The following is a 15,537-nucleotide window of genomic DNA, read 5'->3' as shown; positions in this document are numbered from 1 at the left end:
CATAATAAATTCCAGGTCAGCCTGAGCTAGAGTAAAACACTACCTTGAGGAAAAAAAAAAAAAAGCTGGGCGTGGTGGTGCATGCCTTTAATCCCAGCACTTGGGAGGCAGAGGTGGGAGGATCGTGTGACAAAAACAAAAAAATAACCCCCCCAAATGAATAAAATTGAAAAGGCAGCCAGGTGTGGTAGCCCATATCTTTAATCCCAGGTAGGTGAATGGTTGTGAGTTAGAGCAAGCCGAGACTATAGAGTGAGTTACAGGTCATTCTGGGCTAGAGTGAGACCCTGCTTTAAAAAACAAGAGTTGGAGGGATTGCTTAGCAGTTAAGGCATCTGCCTGCAAAGCCAAAGGACCCAGGTTCAATTCCCTAGTACCCACATTACCTAGATGCACAAGGGGGCGCACGCATCTGGAGTTCGTTTCAGTAGCTGGACACCCTGGCACACCCATTCTCTCTCTCTGTCTCTCTCCCTTTCTCTGTCAAATAAATAAATTAATTAAAATAAAATATTTAAAAGCAACAAAAATGAAAAAGCAAAATAACAATGAAAATACAGCCAATCAAAACTGAGGCTTGCCGGGTGTGGTGGTGAACGCCTTTAATCTTAGCACTCCGGAGGCAGAGGTAGGAGGATCGCCATGAGTTTGAGGCCATCCTGAGAATACAGAGTGAATTCCAGGTCAGCCTGAGCTAGAGTGAAACCCTATCTCGAAAAACCAAAAAAAAAAAAAAAAAAAAAAAAAATTAGGCTACTCCATAGTTGTGTTTTTTGTTCTGTTTTTGTTTTTTCTTTTTCTTTCTTTATTTATTTGAGAGTGACAGACACAGAGAGAAAGAGGCAGATAGATAGATAGAGATTGGGCACACCAGGGTCTCTAGCCACTGCAAAGGAACTCCAGACACATGCGCCCCTTGTGCATCTGGCTAATGTGGGACCTGGGAAACTGAGCCTCGAACCGGGGTCCTTAGGCTTGACAGGCAAGCGCTTAACCGCCAAGCCATCTCTCCAGCCCTTGTTTTTGTTTTACAAGGTATGGTCTCACTCTAGCCAGGTCCGGGACCTGGCATTCACTATATAGTCTCAGGGTAGCCTTGAACTCATGGCATTCCTTCTACCTCTGCCTGCTTGAGTGCTGGGATCAAAGGATTTTGTTGTTTGTTTTTCAAGGTAGGGTCTTGCTCTAACTCAGGGTGACCTGGAATTCACTATGTTGTCTCAGGGTGGCCTCGAACTCACGGCAATCTGCCTACATCTGTCTCCCAAGTGCTGGGATTAAAGGCGAGTGCCACCATGCCCGGTCCGACTCAAAGTTTGGTTTTTTTAAATATTTTTTTGTTTATTCTTATTTATTTGAGAGCGATAGACAGAGAGAGAAACAGGCAGAGAGAAAGTGAATGGACGCGCCAGGGCTTCCAGCCACTGCAAATGAACTCCAGATGCCTGCGCCCCCTTGTGCATCTGGCTAACGTGGGTCCTGGGGAATCGAGCCTTGAACTGGGGTCTTAGGCTTCACAGGCCAGTGCTTAACCACTAAGCCATCTCTCCAGCCCAGACTCAAAGTTTTTTGAGATGGAGTCTCTCACTGAACTTGGAGCCCATGGATTTCTCTAGCTAGCTAGTAATCCTAAGAACCTGCCTGTCTCTACTTCCCAGGGTTGGGATTGCAGGTACACACCAGGACGTTCATTTTACATGGGCACTGGGGATCTGAACGCCAGTCCCTCAGCTTGTGCAGCAAGCATTTTACTCACTGAGCCATCTCTCCAGCCCACTTTAATCTTGAAATCAGTGCTTCTCAACATCACTTCCATGAGGTTTGGAGCCAGTTCTTTGGTGTCACTGACAATGGCTTCACTGTTCCCTTTTGACTTTCACATCACAGAGTCCATATCAGTAACACCTTCCATCTCACCTGACTTCTGCCCCTGTTCACATTACAAAGTATCTCCACACATCACTGCCAGATGTCCCCTGGAGGCAAGATTGTTCCTTGAGCTGTTGATCTAAATTAAATTGCCCTCTTGGCTATAAGAAAAAAAAAGAAAACACTAAACTTGGAAACAAGAGGCAAACTTGAATGCTGGTTTCGCCACGTGTGTGCAGATGTTTATAAACACATGTTGAATTTAAAATAATAATGGGAAAAAAACTACCTGACTGTTAACTTCTTATCTCTCCCTACTTCCTCCCCTAATGAGATAGTCTAACCACAGAGCAAGTATTTATAATTCTCTTTGGTTTGTTTTTTTCTTTTCCTTTTCCTTTTGTTTTGAAACAGGGTCTCATTTTATAGGCCAGGCTGGCTTCAAACTCACTGGGTAGCCTGGCTAGGCACCAACTCAAGATCTCCTAACTCCATCTTCCAAGTGCTGGGATTATAGGTGATAACCACTAGGACTATGTCATTGAAACATGTTTCTCTACTCTCCATCCAGCCAACTCTGACTTACTCTTTTGTTGTTGTTGGTTTTTTTTTTTTTTTTGATTTTTTTGGGTTTTTTTTTCTTTTTCTTTGTTTGGTTTTTCGAGGTAGGGTCCCACTCTGGCCTTTTCATCCAGTGAAGACAAAAGAGCCTCCCAGGACAAGCAGCATCCCCATTGCCTTCAATATGCATTAAGGCAAGTTCCTCATAGGCAGGCTTGCATCCTCACCAGTCTGACATCCGCAGCACTCTGAAAAGCACTGACTAAAATTGTCAAAAAGACACTAAAAGATGGTCATAGCTGGTATACCAAATTTCTTAAGGCCCAATTAAAATATAGTTCAAAGGAAAAAGGAGGGCTTGAGAGATGGCTTCGCAGTTAAGGTGCTTGTCTGCAAAGCCAAAGGACCCAGGTCCAGTTCCTCAGGACCCATGTAAAGCCAGATGTACAAGGTGCCACATGGAGTTTGCTTGTAGTGGCTAAAGGCGCTAGCATGCCCATTCTCTCTCTCTCTCTCTCTCTCTCTCTCTCTCTCTCTCTCTCTCTCTCTCTCCTTTCTCTCAAATAAATAAAAAATGTTTTAAAAAAGGAAAAGAAAGAGACAGGCATAATGGCACACACCTTTAATCCCAACACTCAGAAGGCAGAGGTAGGAAGATCTCTGAGAGTTCAGGGCCACCCTGAGACTACATAGTGAATTCCAGGTCAGCCTGAGCTAGAGCGAGACTCTACCTCAAAAAAAAAAAAAAAATTGGGAGGCAGAGGTAGGAGGATTGCTGTGAGTTCGAGGCCACCCTGAGACTCCATAGTGGATTCCAGGTGAGCCTGGGCTAGAGTGAGACCCTACCTCAAAAAAACAAACAAAAAAAAAAAAAAAAAGGAAAAGAAGAGTTTGAGCAGAAATACTTTGCATGGAAGGAAGGAATGCTATACCCAGAAGCCAGAGGTTGTTATAGGAAACTCCTAGTACCAGGGGTAGGAACCTCCCAATAAGTTGTTTGTTAGTTAGGGAGGCTCAGGAGTTCCCCCAAAACAATACAGGCTATTGGCAATGCTCTTGGTTCCCCACCAGAACTGGATGGTAAGACCCTATTGCTGAAGACACCACGTGTGTTGGTTGTAAGACACTAAAAACCAAGCTGGAAATGAGCTGGAAGTTTGCACCCTCTGGCTAGCTGTCATAGTGTTAGCAAGTGCTATGCAAGCTGCTAGAGGAGAGAAGTCACTGGCGATCCCAACTAGCAGTGGGCCCTGTGAACGACACACTGACCAGACAAGATGTGCACCAGTGCAATAGTAGCATATGACTGCTAGCCAACTGCTCTCTGACTGGATGTGAGGCCCCCTCCCTAGGAGGGAATTCATGCTGCTACTAAAAACCTAGTCAAAAGCCTATGGGTTGGAAGGTTATAGGCACTAGTGGGGAAGCCACTACTGTTATTTGGCTAAATGGATGTGCTATGCCCTTCAAATTGCCTTCCAAATACTCATGTTTATGCCCATATAGTAGTGCTGCTCTCACTTTTGGTCAGAGAAGCTTCTCTTTGCAGATGGCAATGACTACTGAGGAGACTCAAGACTCATCAAAACCATATAAAAGTAAGGGCTGGAGGAATGGCTTAGTGGTAAAGGCACTTGCCTGTGAAGCCTAACGATCCAGATTTGATTCCCCAGGCCCCATGTAAGTGAGAGGCACAAGGTGGTAAATAGGTCTAGAGTTCATTTGCAGCGGTTGGATGCCCTGGTGGACCCATTCTCCCTCTCTATCTCTCTGTATCTGCCTCTTGTCTCTCATAAATAAATAAATAAAATTTAAAAAACTCATTGAAGTCTAGTATGGTGGCTCATGCCTTTAATCCCATCACTCAGGAGGCAGAGGTAGGAGGATTGCTGTGAGTTCATGAACAACCTGAGACAACATAGTGAACTCCAGGTCAATCTGGGCCACAGTGAGATCCTACCTTGAAAAACAAAATACAAACAACAACAACAAAAAAAAACACAAACAAAAGCCTCATCAAAGTGGCTGTGAAGATGGCTGAGTAGTTAAAGGTGCTTGTTTGTAAAGCCTGCCCAACCAGGTTCAATTCCCAAGCCACCTACATAAGCAAGAGGCCCTGGCACATCCATTTATACACATACACACACAAATAACTAATTTTTTTAAAAGACTCATCAAAATGCTGAGAAGTGACAGGTGCTAAGCACTAAGACATCCCTAGCACACCCACTAAAGCTCAGGGAACATTGTGGAAGAGGCGGCAGAAAGAATGTAAGAGCCAGAGGATGGGAAGGACTGTAGTCAAACAATGTCTTCTGTTTTAAGTGATCATTGCATTCATGACCTCAACAATTATGTCATTACTTGCACAATATTGAGCCCATCATGATGATGGAAGACGGCAAAACAAACAAAAGACATCAAAAATAGAAGGACTGGTTGGAAAGATCTTGTCTGCTTTAAACCTGCTGAGTCTGAAATTAGAGATGTTTGGCCATGATTACACCTGCTAATTTTCACAAAAGCCAATGTCTGCTCATTGTTAGCTGAGCTACTGCTGAAAGCTGCTTAGCAGATCCAGGTGTGCTTTGTTGGTCTACAAAAACCAAGACTGGTTAGGCTGGGCTAGAATGAGACCCTACCTCGAATAATAATAATAATAATAATAATAATAATAATAATAATAATGCTGGAGCCAGGGCATGGTGGCACACACCTTTAATCCCAGCACTTAGGAGGCAGAGATAGGAGAATTAAGACCATCCTGAGACTACATAGTGAATTCCCAGTCAGCCTGGACTACAGTGAAACCCTACCTAGAAAACCAAAAACAAACAAGAAAAGGTCAAGTGTTAGCAATTTCATGTTTTGGATTTTTTCAACTTCATGTTTTAATCTAACAGAGCTAATGTCGTATTTCACATCTCCCCAGCCCTGGTCTTGGAATTTACAAAGTTGAGGGTTTAAAAAAATGTATTTATTTATGTTTGGTTTTTCGAGGTAGGGTCTCACTCTAGCCCAGGCTGACCTGCAATTCACCATGTAGTCTCAGGGTGGCCTCGAACTCATGGTGATCTTCCTACCTCTGCTGAGATTAAAGGCGTGCGCCACCATGCCCGGCACTCCTGTAGCTATCTTTTTAAATTATTATTATTATTATTATTATTATTATTATTATTATTATTATTTATTTATTTTAAAGAGAGAAAGAGGCAGATAGAGAGAATGGGCATGCCAGAGCCTTCAGCCTCTATAAACAAACTTGAACTCCAGATGAGTGGGGCACCTTATGCATCTGGCCTACTTGGGTCCTGGGAATAGAACCTGGTTCCTCTAGCTTCGCAGGCAAATGCCTTAACCACTAAGCCATCTCTCCAGCTAGGACTATTTGTTTCTATCTTGAGACAAAAGTTTAGGTACGGTATCACACCTATACTTCTAGCATGAAGGAGGCGGAGGCTACAGGATCAGAAGGAGTTCAAGGTCAACCTGGGCTATACTGTTTGACTTTCTCTTAAAAGAAACAAGACAAAGTTGGACAGGTGGCTTAGCTATTAAAGAGTTCAATTCCACAGCACCCACATAAAGCCAGACACACACAGCCGGATGCAAAAAGTGGCTCATGAGTCTGGCATTTGTAGTGGCAAGAGATCCTGGTGCACCCCTATACATACAAAGGCACACACACATGCCAAAAAAAAGAAAGAAAGAAGGGAGGGAGGGAGGGAGGGAGGGAGGGAGGGAGGGAGGGAGGGAGGAAGGAAGGAAGGAAGGAAGGAAGGAAGGAAGGAAGGAAGGAAGGAAGGAAGGAAGGAAGGAAGGAAGGAAGGAAGGAAGGAAAAAAAAAAAACAATAAAAAGCACTTGACGGGAAATGTAGTCCGGCTGGCCAGCGCAGCGACGTGTGCCCCGGCTCGTTTGGAAGCAAGGGAATCTGAATGTTTATCGCTGCGGTGTCTGTCCGGGCCTCCTGTCCCTCTCTCAGCTCTGCCTTGTGTAGAGTTAGAGTATTTCCAAGGAAGGACCCATAGGAAAGAAGGCGATGGCTGCTGCTCTGCCGCCCTCGGTGCCCAGGTTTCCCAGGATCTCACTGCCAGGTTAGCCAGCCTTCCATTCTGTCCTCGCAGTATCTTGACTAGGGAGCGGAGGGAGCGCTGCGCTCACCTCTTCCCAGTCGCCGTCCCCCACCTGCAGGTCTGGGGCTGTTCAATGCTGTGTTCAATGCTGTGTTCGATGCTGCTTCTGTTTTGCAAAAACGTAAAGGCGGGGCTGCTCAAGGCGCAGCACGGAGCTTGTTAATGTCAAAGCCGAGGTATCTCGGTCGTGATGCAAATCAGATGAGGATGTTCAGCAATGAAGGAAACGAAAGTTAAGGCTGCGAGCTGAGACTTGCAGCCAAAGAGTCAATTTACAAGCCCAACACTGTTGAAGATTTGCTGTATGGGGTCATAACCGCAAGGGGGAAAGTCTGGCGTTCAACTGTAGAGAATACCTGGGAACATGCTAGTTGGTCAGAAGGGCAACCGGAAAGAAATCTGAGCCAAGTGGTGAAGGAAACCTTCAGTGAGAGGAGGGCACGTGAAGGTCATAAAGCTGAAAAATTTTTGAGTGAAGATGCCATGTTTGATATACCACAAAGTGATTCTGTGGCAAAAAGGTTCCACAATTGGAATATACATGAAAAAGATGACAAACAAAATTCTGAGTTAATGAAAACTCAAAGGATGTTTGTAGGAAGGAAAATATACGCATGTGACAAGTGCAGGAAATCCTTCTTCCCGCCTGAATTATCAGAGGATTCACATTGGAGAGAAACCCTGTAAGTGCAATGTCTGCGGCAAGCCCTTCATTGAGCGCTCTTCCCTCACTGTACATCAAAGAATTCATACTGGGGAGAAGCCCTACAAATGTATTGAGTGCGAAAAGGCCTTCACACAGAGCATGAACCTGACTGTGCAACAGGGAACACATACAGGAGAAAAGCCCTACGAGTGTAACAAGTACGGGAAAGCCTTCAGTCAGAGCATGCACCTGATTGTTCATCAGAGAAGTCACACTGGAGACAAAAGCCCTATGGATGTAGTGAATGAGGAAAGGCCTTTAGTAAGACCTCAACTCTTACCCTACATTAGCAAAATCACACTGGAGAAAAACCCTAAAAATGTAATAAATGTGGTAAATCCTTTAGCCAGAGTACATATCTTATAGAACACCAGAGAGTTCACTCTGGAGTGAAACTTTTTGAATGTCATCAGTGTGGGAAAGCTTTCAGTAAGAATTCCTCTCTCACTCAGCACCACAGAATCCATACTGGAGAGAAACCTTATGAGTGCATGATATGTGGAAAACATTTCACTGGATGATCATCACTTACTGTACACCAGGTTATTCACACTGGAGAGAAGCCCTATGAATGCACTGAGTGTGGAAAGGCCTTCAGCCAGAGTGCCTACCTGATTGATCGTCAAAGAATTCATACTGGTAAAAAGCCCTATGAATGTGATCAGTGTGGAAAAGCTTTCATGAAGAACTCATCTCTTATAGTGCTCCAGAGGACACATACAGGGAGAAACCCTATCAATATAACGAGTGTGGAAAAGCCTTCAGTCAGAGCACAAACCTTACAAGGCATCAGAGGACTCATACATGAGAGTTTTCATTGGCCCTATATCCTGATGAATTCCTCAGTGAAAATCAGATTGTGTTAATATAGATATTAAGAAAGGTTACTACTGTTGAAGTACAATATACCATATCATGTAAGAGCATAAATTGAGACATCATGTGAAAGTGGGGAACACTTGACTCCGGTGGCAAAACTTACTTGATATTGGGCTTGTGTAGCTAATCTATGAATGGTGAAGATTCATGCTGAAGGTAGTTCTGTTATGCCATGCTGCAGATTCTCCTTGGGCATCACAGGTCTCACATTGGAGGACACACGTGACAGTGCTTAGCTGGACAACAGAAGACCTGGTATGTAGTCTTGACCTCCCACTAGCTTGGACAGGTCACCCACTTTCAGCAGGTTACAGTATCGTGATCTGGTAAATGAGATTCTTGGGATCTAGAAGGCCTACACGGTTCCTACTGGTTAAAATGCCAGAAGCCAGGAGCAAGGGACATCTTTGGTTTTTTACTGTTACACATGTTAACCAGGTGCTTCTGTTCCAGACTATTTCCTTGTATGTTTTTTTTTTTTAATTTATTTATTTGAGAGCGACAGACACAGAGAGAAAGACAGATAGAGGGAGAGAGAGAGAATGGGCGCGCCAGGGCTTCCAGCCTCTGCAAATGAACTCCAGACGCGTGTACCCCCTTGTGCATCTGGCTAACGTGGGACCTGGGGAACCGAGCCTTGAACCGGGGTCCTTAGGCTTCACAGGCAAGCGCTTAACCGCTAAGCCATCTCTCCAGCCCTCCTTGTATGTTTTGATATAAAATTCTCTACCTCTATCAGTTCCTGTGATCCTTCATGTCTTCTCCCCTCCCTGAATTACTTTCTTTCCTGCAATATAGGCTGGCTCCTACCACGTGACCAACTATACAAATCCTAATGCAATTGCATGTGATTTTGGATTCTCAGTTAAGAGTCAATAAACTGTCGTTAAGTAAACTGGTTATTTATATGACAATGTAACTTAAGTACAGTCAAGTACTTGGGAACCAAATAAAAAACAAACACTTGATGGCTGAGGAGATGGTTCAGTGGTTAAGAACACTTGCTACATAAGCATAAGGCCCTCTTGGGCTATAAACTGCCAAGTTTGACTGCCCAGAAACCACATAAAAAGCTAGGTGTGAAGTCAGGTGTGGTGGCACATGCCTTTAATCCCAGCACCCAGGAGGCAGAGGTAGGAGGATCAGCATGAGACTCAGAAAATAATTTAACTTAAACTCTTGTGTGTGAGCTACAAGATCACTGTCTTATTTATTTATTTATTTTTGGTTTTTCAAGGTAGGGTTTTGCTCTAGCCCAGGCTGACCCGGATGTCACCTTGTACTCTTAGGGTGCCCTTGAACTCACTGCAATCCTCCTCCTACCTCTGCCTCCCAAATGGTGGGATTAAAGGCGGGCGCCACCATGCCTGGCCATTGTTATTATTATTATTTTGTTTTGTTTTTTTCAGGTAGGATTTCACACTGGCCCAGGCTGACCTGGAACTCACTAGGTAGCCTCAGGGTGGCCTCGAACTCACAGAGATCCTCCTACCTTTGCCTCCCAAGTGCTGGGATTAAAGGCTTGTGCCACCACACTGGGCTCTGGTCATTATTATTTTTTTATTTTTTAGTTTAATTTTATTATTTTGGTTTTTCAAGGTAAAGTCTCTGGTCCAGGCTGCCTGGAATGAACTATGTAGTCTCAGGGTGGCCTTGAACTCAAGGTGATCCTCCTACCTCTGCCTCCTGAGTGATAGGATTAAAGGTGTGCACCACCACGCCCGGCTATTTTTCAATTTTCAATAGAGAGAGCATGTGCATGTGAGAGAGATCAGTGTCCTTTTATGGAATTCACTGTGTTCCATCCATCTGAGTTCCCTCCTGTCCCTTGGTCATTATGACTGTAGCAATGTAGTAGATTGTCGGGTGCCATAGAGTAAAAGCCTCTCCATTTTGCCTGGGCCTGCTCATAAGCTGACTCATTACTCAGAAAGCTGGTCCATCCAGCTTTCTGTTAGGTACTTCTGGAACGTCGGTCAGCAGACTGCTTACAGAATCTTATCTTTTGCAAAAGGCCAGTTTATGGTCAGGATGTGAAGCCTGGTGCAGTCAGGATATTAAGCCTCTGAGGCAAGATTAGATGAACACCTAATTACATCCCCTCTAGGTTTCCTGACAATTCCAAAGCCCTAAATCACGTCAGCCAGCTTATTCCTCCCTTTTCTTCCCCTATATAACCACTGTGTAAAAAATAAAGACTCTGAGGCCTCGACAAACATCTAGCATGGTCTCCTTCTTGTGTCTGTTTGCCTTTTCTCACCCAGGTTAGCTTCTCCTTGAGTCCTTGTTCAACTCCCCGCTGGCCGGGGCAGTAGATGGTCATCACATAGCTTGTATGTTACAGGCCCAACCATTATCTTGGCCTTGATTCCAATCAGGAATGAACTTGGTTGGCGTGTGCTTCAGGTGCTTAGTGCCACATTTGCCCGGCTCATCTCTGATTTCCACCCAAATGACCAGACTCCGTATTTTCTGTCTTAGGGCTTTTCCTAACACCTCTGTAGCTCCATCAACACGAATACAGGTGGGACAAGCATCAAAGTGAAAGCAATTGGGTACACTCAGAGCTGAGACTAAGTCTTCTGCCCGAGGATGTAGGAAAAATGGAAATTTCTACTGATCTCAGAGCTGTGAGGATGCAGACACAAAAAAAACAAAAGTTGGGGATGGAGAGGAAAGTTGAGAGGGAGAATGGCTCCTTCTTTCACCAGTTTCCTCGTCCCCATGCCTAGACCTGTAGGAAGACAGTGACCACTAACCCCAGGTAGGAGTGGCCAGAAGCTTGTGAGAAGCAAATGTGTGGAGGCAGAAAGGTCTTCACTGGAGTTCCTAAGATAAAGCAGGACACCAATCTAATGATTCCTATGCTTCCTTCATTCCAGAAATAATTCAGAACCACTGAGAATGTTCTCAGCTAGTGGTTTTTTCTTTTCTTTTCTCTTTTTTTTTTTTGTTGTTGTTGTTTTGTTTTCTGAGGGAGAGTCTCACTGTAGTTCAGGCTGACCTGGAATTCACTATGTAGAACTCATGGCAATCCTCCGATCTCTATCTCCCAAGTGCTGAGAGTACCACCATGCCCAACCAGCTAGTGTTTTTGAAGTGTAGCGTATGAGCAATCTGTGCTAAAATTCCTTCATGTGGAGGCTGGCGAGATAGCCAAGTGGTTAAAGGATGGTTGCTTACAAGGCCTGTTGGCCTGGGTTCGATTTCCCAGTGCCCACATATAGCCAGATAAATGGGCAGGGTGGCACATGCATCTGGAGTTTGGTTACAGTAGCCACAGGGCATTGTATGCTCCCATTTCTCTCTCTCCTTGCAAATAAATAATAAAAATTTGAATTTAGAATTCCTTCACGTGCTTCCTACTTATGTAGAAGTTCCAGGATCCAGGAGTCCTCATTTTAAACTAACTCTGTAGGTGATGCGCTGCCACAACTGGCTGTTGTTGTTGTTGTTTTTAATTCTTGGGTCAGGTTTTCTTTCGTTTGTTTTAATTTTTTAATTTATTTATTTTGTTTTTTTAAAAAAACTCCTTTTTGTTACAGAGTTTTTGCATTTTATTATTTATTTTTATTTTTTTTTTTTATTTGAGAGTGACAGACACAGAGAGAAAGACAGTGGGAGAGAGAGAGAATGGGCGCGCCAGGGCTTCCAGCCTCTGCAAACGAACTCCAGACGCGTGCGCCCCCTTGTGCATCTGGCTAACGTGGGACCTGGGGAACCGAGCCTTGAACCGGGGTCCTTAGGCTTCACAGGCAAGCGCTTAACCGCTAAGCCATCTCTCCAGCCCTTATTTTGTTTTTTTGAGGTAGGGTCTCACTCTGGTCCATGCTGACCTGGAATTCACTATGTAGTCTCAGGGTGGCCTCCAACTCATGGCGATCCTCCTACCTCTGCCCCCCAAGTGCTGGGATCAAAGGCGTGTGCCACCATGCCCGGCTTGTTTTAATTTTTTAAATTAATTTATTTTATTGATGACTTCCATAATTGTAGACAATAACCCATAGTAATCCCCTCTCTCCCCCACTTTCCCCTTTGCAACTACACTCTCCATCATACTTCTTCCGCTCTCAATCAGTTTCTCTTTTATTTTGATGTCATCATCTTTTCCTCCTATTATGATGGTTTTGTGTAGGTAGTGTCAGGCGCTGTGAGGCCATGGATATCCAGGCCATTTTGTGTCTGGAGGAGCATATTGTAAGGAGTCCTACCCCTCCTTTGGCTCTTTCCTTCTTTCTGCCACCTCTTCTGTAATGGACTCTGAGCCTTGGAAGGTGTGGTTGAGATATTTCAGTGCTGAGCACTCCTCTGTCACTTTTTTTTTTTTTCCTGGTCTTTTCAAGGTAGAGTCTCACTCTGTCCCAGGCTGACCTGGAATTCACTTTGTAGTCTCAGGGTGGCTGTTGCAGTCCAGTTCGCATTGCTGGTAGAAAACACCCAATGAAGAGCAGCTTGTGGGGAAAAAAAAGAGGTTTATTTTGGCTTACAGGCTCGAGGGGAAGCTCCATGATGGCAGGGAAAATGATGGCATGAGCAGAGGGTGGACATCAACCCCTGGCCAACATATGGTGGACAACAGGGACAGGAGAGTGTGCCAAACACTGGCATGGGGAAACTGGCTATAACACCTATAAGCACACCCCCAACAATACACTGCCTCCGGCAGGCATTAATTCCAAAATCTCCATCAGCTGGGAACCTAGCATTCAGAACACCTAAGTTATTGGGGGACACCTGAATCAAATCACCACAGTGACCTGAAACTCACAGTGATCCTCCTACTTCTGCCTCCCGAGTGCTGGGATTAAAGGCATGCACCACCATGCCTGGCTCCTCTGTCACTTCTTCTCAGCACCATGGTGCCTTCTGAGTCATCCCAAGGTCACTGCCATCTGAGAAGAGAAGCTTCTCTAACCAAAAGTGAGAATAGCATTAATATATAGGTATGAACATTAAGGGAAGTACTTACCAGGCAGTTTGGTGAGCACAGTATGTACATTTGGCCAGACACCAGCAGACGTTACATCCCTAGGGCTCATGACTACCCCTGTTGTAGGTTTTCAGTATCAGGGATGTATTCCCTCCCATGGAGTGGGCCTCCAGTCCAATTAGAGGGCAGTTGGTTCCCCCATAACAGACGTGCCACTATTGCACCTGTTGGCTCATTTGGCCTGGCTGGCCAAATTTAAGGCTTGCAGTGTCCACTGTTGAGGATCTTCACTGGTGATTTCTCTCTCTCCCATTGAGCTAAATGCAGAATGGCTTTTTCTAGCTTTCTGTCAGCTGGTTTACATGGAGGAAGTTTTCAGCTCAGCTCCAGCAGGATTTCCCAGTGACCTTGTAGCCTAAGTATGTGGAGTCTTTAGCAATAGAGTCTTACCATCTATTCCTGGTGGGAAACCAAGATCCTTGGCAATGGCCTGTAATGTTTTGGGGGCATCAGGTACCTCCCTGGCCAACAACTCACTGGAAAGTATCCCATCCTTGGCACTGAAAATTCTCTAGTATCAATCTATGGCTTCTGGGTGTGCCATTATCCAAAAAAGTAGGCTTTCATATGACTTATTCATGTTGGAGACTTTTTTTTTTTTTTGTTTTGTTTTTTGTTTTTCAAGGTAGGGTCTCACTCTGGTCCATGCTGACCTGGAATTAACTCTGTCATCTCAGGGTGGCCTTGAACTCATGGTGATCCTCCTACCTCTGCCTCCCGAGTGCTGGGATTAAAGGCGTGCGCCACCACGCCCGGCTCATATGACTTACTCATATCTTCTTAGATTTTGATTAGCCCCCTTTTCACCTTCCCTTTACTCATTCTCTTTTCCTGACCTCACTTAGGCCTTTTCACCCCCATTAATCTGTTCTTCTACTTACATCTATACAATACCATCCTATCAAGTTCCCCTACCTCCCTTTCTACTTACCTTTCTAGCTTTCTGGTCTCTGCTACTGAGTTTCATTCCTACTTACATAGAAGTCCAATCATTTGTAGCTAGGATCCACATATGGGCTGGAGAGATGGCTTAGCGGTTAAGCGCTTGCCTGTGAAGCCTAAGGACCCCGGTTCGAGGCTCGGTTCCCCAGGTCCCACGTTAGCCAGATGCACAAGGGGGTGCACGCGTCTGGAGTTCGTTTGCAGAGGCTGGAAGCCCTGGCGCGCCCATTCTCTGTCTCTTCCCCTATCTGTCTTTCTCTCTGTGTCTCTCGCTCTCAAATAAATAAATAAATAAATTAAAAAAAAAAGGATCCACATATGAGAGAGAATATGTGATGTTTGGCTTTCTGGGCCTGGGTTACTCACTAAGTACAATCCTTTCCAGATCCATCCATTTTCCTGAAAATTTCATTTTTCTTTTTCTTTTCTTTTCTTTTTTTCTTCTTTTTTTTTTGAGGTAGGGTCTTACTCTAGCTCACTGACCTGGAATTCATTATGTATTCTCAGAGTGGCCTCAAACTCACAGTGATCCTCCTACCTCTGACTCCTGAGTGCTGGGATTAAAGGTGTGTGCCACCATGCCTGGCTAGTTTCGTATTTATTACTGAATAGATCTCCATTGTGAAAATATGCCACATCTTCATTATCCATTCATCAGTGGAGGGACATCTAGGCTTGTTCCATTTCCTAGCTATTGTGAATAGAGCGGCGATAAACATGGTTGAGCAAGTATCTTTAATTAAGGTAGTGAGATTAGTCATTAGGATATATACCTAGCAGTGGCATAGCTGGGTCATATGGTAAATCTGTTTTTAGCTGTCTCCACACTGATCTCCACAATGGCTGTACCCGACTGTATTCCCAACAACAGTGTAGGTTTCCTCTTTTTCCACATCCTCGCCAGCATTTATTGTCATTTGCTTTTTTTTTTAATCCTCTTCTCTTTTTAAAAAATTTTTATTTATTTATTTGAGAGTGACAGAGAGAGAAAGAGTCAGAGAGAAAGAGAGAGGAGAGTGGGCGCGCCAGGGCTTCCAGCCACTGCAAAGGAACTCCAGACGCATGCGCCCCCTTGTGCATCTGGCTAACGTGGGTCCTGGGGAGTCGAGCCTTGAACCGGGGTCCTTAGGCTTCACAGGCAAGTGCTCAACCGCTAAGCCATCTCTCCAGCCCTATTGTCATTTGTTTTCATGATGGATCGTCATGAGCTTGAGGCCACCCTGAGACTACATAGTGAATTCCAAGTCTGCCTGGGCTAGAGTGAAACCTTACCTGGAACCACCCCCTCCAAAATATATATATATACTTTTTTATTTATTTGCTTGCAAACAGAGAGAGATAGAAGAGAGACAGACAGAGAATATGCGTGCACCAGGGCCTCCAGCCCCTGCAACCGGATTTGCATACACCAGCTTGCGCATCATCTAGTTTTGTGTGGGTAACGGGGTACTGAAT

Source organism: Jaculus jaculus, chromosome 4 (genome assembly GCF_020740685.1).
Source record: "Jaculus jaculus isolate mJacJac1 chromosome 4, mJacJac1.mat.Y.cur, whole genome shotgun sequence".
In the NCBI taxonomy this organism is placed as follows: Eukaryota; Metazoa; Chordata; class Mammalia; order Rodentia; family Dipodidae; genus Jaculus; species Jaculus jaculus.
The sequence above is the reverse complement of the archived record's forward strand: the minus strand, read 5'-3'. Positions refer to the sequence as shown.